The sequence below is a fragment of the Arachis ipaensis genome, chromosome B3, assembly GCF_059453495.1.
Source record: "Arachis ipaensis isolate K30076 ecotype BB chromosome B3, ASM5945349v1, whole genome shotgun sequence".
In the NCBI taxonomy this organism is placed as follows: Eukaryota; Viridiplantae; Streptophyta; class Magnoliopsida; order Fabales; family Fabaceae; genus Arachis; species Arachis ipaensis.
Window position 1 is genome coordinate 97,018,901 of NC_142438.1, and position 6,268 is coordinate 97,025,168.

A 6,268-nucleotide genomic window follows, 5' to 3' on the forward strand; every position below is an offset into this window, starting at 1 on the left:
TTTAGTGCCGTTACCAAGGAATGAACGATCACAATTTCGTACACCAAGTTTTTGGCGCCGTTGCCGGGGATTGTTCGAGTTTGGACAACTGACGGTTCATCTTGTTGCTCAGATTAGGTAATTTTATTTTAATTTTATGCTCTTTATTTCTTATTTTTGTAAAATACAAAAAATTTTTTCTTCTTTTTCATTTTTTCCAAAATAATTTTCGAAAAATACCAAAAAAAAATTAATAAAATCATAAAAACAAAAAATTATTATGTTTCTTGTTTGAGTCTTGTGTCAAATTTTAAGTTTGGTGTCAATTGCATCTTTTTAATTTTTCTTAAAATTTTTGAAAACTCATGCATTTGTTCTTCATGATCTTCAAGTTGTTCTTGATGATTTTCCTTGTTTGATCTATAATTTTTCTTGTTTTGTGTCTTTTCTTGTTTTCATATGCATTCTTGAATTATTAGTGTCTAGAGAATAAAAATTTTTAAGTTTGGTGTCTTGCATGTTTTTATTTTCTAAAAAAATTTCAAAAATATGTTCTTGATGTTCATCTTGACATTCAAAGTGTTCTTGGTGTTCATCTTGACATTCAAAGTGTTCTTGCATGCATTGTGTGTTTTGATTCACAATTTTCATGTTTTGAGTCTTTTTGTTGTTTTTCTCTTTTTTCATTAAAAATTCAAAAATAAAAAAAAAATTACTTTCCTTATTTCACTCATAAATTTTTGAAAATTTGAGTTGACTTTTTCAAAACTTTTTAGAATTTAATTGTTTCTTATGAGTTAAGTCAAATTTTCAATTTAAAAATTCTATCTTTATCAAATCTTTTTCAAAAATCAAATCTTCTTCATTTTTCTTTTATGATTTTCGAAAATTTCAAAATAATTTTCAAAAATCTTTTTCTTATTTTTGTTTCATATTTTTGAATTCATTGCTAACCTTTAATATTTCAATTCAAAAATTTCAAGTTTGTGACTTTCCTATCAAGAAAAATTCAATCTTTAAATCTTAAAATCATATCTTTTTGTTTCTTGTTAGTCAAGTAATCAACTTTAATTTTCAAAATCAAATCTTTTTAAATTTCTTTTTCAAATCTTTTTCAAAATAAGTTTCAATCACATCTTTTTCAAAATCAATTTTAAAATCTTTTCCAACTTCTTATTTTTTCAAAATTTATTTTCAAATCTTTTTCAATTAATCTTATCTTGTTTGATTCTTATCTTTTTCAAAACTACCTAACTAATTTTCTCTCTCTAATTTTCGAAAATCACTAACCTCTTTTTCAAAATTTATTTTCATTAACTAATTATTTTAAATTTTAATCTTAATTTTATTCCTTTTCATATTTTCGAATTTTAAATTTAATTTTAAATTAAAAACAAAAACAAAAACATTTTTATTTTATTTTAATTAATTTTTGAATTCTCTCCCCTCATCTCTTTCTAATTATTTTATTTATCTACTAACACTTATCTTCTTCTTAAAAATTTGAACCCTCTCCTTCTTTCTGTGTTCGAATTCTTTTTCTTCTCTTCTACTCATATAAGGAATCTCTATACTGTGACATAGAGGATTTCATATTTTCTTTTCTGTTCTCTTCTTTTTCATATGAGCAGGAACAAGGACAAGAACATTCTTGTTGAAGCTGATCCTGAACCTGAAAGGACCCTGAAGAGGAAGCTAAGAGAAGCTAAAGCACAACTCTCTGGAGAAAATCTGACAGAAATTTTCGAAAAAGAAGGAGACATGGCCGAAAATAATAACAATGTAAGGAAGATGCTTGGTGACTTTACTGCACCAAATTCCAATTTACATGGAAGAAGCATCTCAATCCCTACCATTGGAGTAAACAATTTTGAGCTAAAGCCTCAATTAGTTTCTTTGATGTAACAAAATTGCAAGTTTTATGGACTTCCATCAGAATATCCTTTTCAGTTCTTAACTGAATTCTTGCAGATCTGTAATACTGTTAAGACCAATGGGGTTGACTCCGAGGTCTACAGGCTTATGCTTTTCCCGTTTGCTGTAAGAGACAGAGCTAGAATATGGTTGGACTCTCAATCTAAAGATAGCCTGAACTCTTGGGATAAGCTGGTCACGGCTTTCTTAGCCAAGTTCTTTCCTCCTCAAAAGCTTAGCAAGCTTAGAGTGGATGTTCAAACCTTCAAACAGAAAGAAGGTGAATCCCTCTATGAAGCTTGGGAGAGATACAAGCAACTGACCAAAAAGTGTCCTTCTGACATGCTTTTAGAACGGACCATCTTGGATATATTCTATGATGGTCTGTCTGAATTATCAAAGATGTCATTGGACCATTCTGCAGGTGGATCCATTCACCTAAAGAAAACGCCTGCAGAAGCTTAGGAACTCATTGACATGGTTGCAAATAACCAGTTCATGTACAGTTCTGAAAGGAATCCTGTGAGTAATGGGACGCCTCAGAGGAAGGGAGTTCTTGAAATTGATACTCTGAATGCCATATTGGCTCAGAACAAAATATTAACTCAGCAAGTCAATATGATTTCTCAGAGTCTGAATGGGTTGCAAGCTGCATCCAACAGTACTAAAGAGGCATCTTCTGAAGAAGAGGCTTATGATCCTGAGAACCCAGCAATAGCAGAGGTGAATTACATGGGAGAATCCTATGGAAACACCTATAATCTCTCATGGAGAAATCATCCAAATTTCTCATGGAAGGATCAACAAAAGCCTCAAGAAGGCTTTAATAATGGTGGAAGAAACAGGTTTAGCAATAGCAAGCCTTTTCCACCATCCACTCAGCAACAGACAGAGAATTTTGAGCAGAATCTATCTAGCTTAGCAAAAATAGTCTCTGATCTATCTAAGGCCACTTTAAGTTTCATGAATGAAACAAGGTCCTCTATTAGAAATTTGGAGGCACAAGTGGGCCAGCTGAGTAAAAGAGTCACTGAAATCCCTCCTAGTACTCTCCCAAGCAATACAGAAGAGAATCCAAAAAGAGAGTGCAAGGCCATTTCCTTACTTGGTGTGGCCGAACCCAAAGAGGAGGAGGAGGACGTGAATCCTAGTGAGGAAGACCTCTTGGGACGTTCAGTGACCAATAAGGAGTTTCCCTTTGAGGAACCAAAGGAATCTGAGGCTCATCTAGAGACCATAGAGATTTCATTGAACCTCCTTTTACCATTCATGAGCTCTGATGAGTATTCATCCTCTGAAGAGGATGAAAACATTACTCAAGAGCAAGTTGTTAAATACCTTGGTGTAATCATGAAGCTGAATGCCAAATTATTTGGTAATGAGACTTGGGAAGATGAACCTCCCTTGCTTACCAATGAACTGAATGCATTGGATAGGCATAAATTACCTCAAAAGAAACAGGATCCTAGTAAATTCCTAATTCCCTATAACATAGGCACTGATGAGCGGATAATTTATACGCTTTTTGGCATTGTTTTTAGTATGTTTTTAGTAGGATCTAGTTACTTTTAGGGATGTTTTTATTAATTTTTATGTTATATTCACATTTCTAGACTTGACTATGAGTTTGTGTGTTTTTCTGTGATTTCAGGTATTTTCTGGCTGAAATTGAGGGACTTGAGCAAAAATCAGATTCAGAGGTTGAAGAAGGACTGCTGATGCTGTTGGATTCTGACCTCCCTGCACTCAAAGTGGATTTTCTGGAGCTACAAAATTCCAAATGGCGCGATCTCAACGGCGTTGGAAGGTAGACATCCAGGGCTTTCCAGAAATATATAATAGTCCATACTTTGAGCGAGTTTAGACGACGCAAAAGGGCGTTGAACGCCAGTTCTACGCTGCAGTCTGGAGTTAAACGCCAGAAACACGTCACGAACCAGAGTTGAACGCCAAAAACACGTTACAACTTGGCGTTCAACTCCAAAAGAAGCCTCTGCACGTGTAAACTTCAAGCTCAGCCCAAGCACACACCAAGTGGGTCCCAGAAGTGGATTTCTGTATCATTTACTCATTTCTGTAAACTCTAGTAACTAGTTTAGTATAAATAGGACTTTTTATCATCTTCGGAAGAATCTTTTGATTAGTTTTATGCTATCTTAGACCTTTGTGAGGGCTGGCCTCTCGGCCATGCCTGAACTTTTTACTTATGTATTTTTCAATGGTAGAGTTTCTACACACCATAGATTAAGGTGTGGAGCTCTGCTGTTCCTCAAAGATTACTGCAAAGCACTACTGTTTTTCTATTCAATTCAACTTATTCCGCTTCTAAGATATTCATTCGTACTTCAATATGATGGATGTGATGATCGTGACAGTCATCATCATTCGCAACTTATGAACGCGTGCCTGACAACCACTTCCGTTCTACCTTAGATTGAATGGATATCTCTTGGATATATAATACAGGGGACCGAGTCCGAGTTATTAGCGTAAAGTCGCGAGTAGGATCTGGGAAGGGATGGCTGTGACGAGCTTAAAACTCGGGAGTGCTGGCGTAGTGACAGACGCAAAAAGGATCAATGGATCCTATTCCAGTATGATCGAGAACCGACAGATGATTAGCTGTGCCGTGACAGAGCATTTGGACCTTTTTCACTGAGAGGATGGGATGTAGCCATTGACAACGGTGATGCCCTACATAGAGCTTGCCATGGAAAGGAGTAGGATTGATTGGATGAAGACAGCAGGAAAGCAGAGATCAGAGGAACGAAAGCATCTCTATACGCTTATCTGAAATTCTCATCAATGAATTACATAAGTACCACTATCCTATTTTATATTTTATTTAATTTTCATCCACTATAATTTCTTAAAACTATTTGAATCCGCCTAACTGAGATTTACAAGGTGACCATAGCTTGCTTCAAGCTGACAATCTCCGTGGGATCGACCCTTACTCACGTAAGGTTTATTACTTGGACGACCCTGTGCACTTGATGGTTAGTTGTATCGAAGTTGTGACAAATTATGAATTAAGATTAGAGCACCAAGTTTTTGGAGCCATTACCAGGGATCACAATTTCGTGCACCAAGTTTTTGGCGCCGTTGCCGGGGATTGTTCGAGTTTGGACAACTGACGGTTCATCTTGTTGCTCAGATTAGGTAATTTTCTTTTTTGTTTTATTTTCAAAGAAATTTGTTTTGAAAAATCTTTCAAAAAAAAAAAACATTTTTTTCCCTTTGTTTTCGAAAATTATTTTAAAATTTTTTAAGAATGAATTCTAAAGTTTCAAATTGGTATGCTGAAGTTTGGCTGGCCATCAAGCTTTAGACTAACCTGGTATGATTCATGGGATTTTGATTGAGGACTTTGAATTCATTACTTCCTTTTTCCTATATGTTTTTGAAAAAAGTAAAATAAAATACAAAAAAAAAAAATATACAAAAATACCAAAAAAAAAAACATTCATAAAATCATAAAATCAAAAATATTTTTTGTTTCTTGTTTGAGTCTAGAGTCAATTTTTAAGTTTGGTGTCAATTGCATTTCTAAAAATTTATGCATTTTTCGAAAATTCATACATTCATAGTGTTCTTCATGATCTTCAAGTTGTTCTTGGTAAGTCTTCTTGTTTGATCTTGATGTTTTCTTATTTTGTGTCTTTTGTTGTTTTTCATGTGCATCTTTGCATTCATAGTGTCTAAGCATTAAAGATTTCTAAGTTTGGTGTCTTGCATGTTTTCTTTGCATCAAAATTTTTTTTTTAAAAATATGTTCTTGATGTTCATCATGATCTTCAAAGTGTTCTTGGTGTTCATCTTGACATTCATAGTGTTCTTGCATGCATAATGTGTTTTGATTCATAATTTTCATGTTGTGAGTCATTTTTTATGTTTTTCTCTCTCATCATTAAAAATTCAAAAATAAAAAATATATCTTTCCCTTTTTCTCTCATAAATTTTCGAAAATTTGAGTTGACTTTTTCAGAACTTTTTAAAATTTAGTTGTTTCTTATGAGTCAAATCAAATTTTCAATTTAAAAATCTTATCTTTTTCAAAATCTTTTTCAAAAATCATATCTTTTTCATTTTTCTTATTTATTTTCGAAAATTTTAAAAATATTTTTCAAAAATATTTTTTTAATTTTATATCATATTTTCGAAAATATCATCAACAATTAATGTTTTTGTTAAAAAATTTTAAGTTTGTTACTTACTTGTTAAGAAAGATTCAAACTTTAAGTTCTAGAATCATATCTTGTGATTTCTTGTGAATAAAGTCATTAATTGTGATTTTAAAAATCAAATCTTTTTCAAAACTAATTTCAATCATATCTTTTCAAAAATATCTTTTTATCTTATCTTTTTCCAAATC

The 6,268-nt window shown here is 32.8% G+C and overlaps 1 non-coding gene across 1 annotated transcript; it reads right to left on the bottom strand.

Moving 5' to 3' along the window:
- Positions 1–2,133: 2,133 nt before the first annotated feature.
- On the bottom strand, positions 2,134–2,241 carry LOC148571695 (small nucleolar RNA R71). The gene has a single exon (XR_015907856.1). It is a non-coding gene; the product is annotated as a small nucleolar RNA R71 (small nucleolar RNA).
- Positions 2,242–6,268: the final 4,027 nt, after the last annotated feature.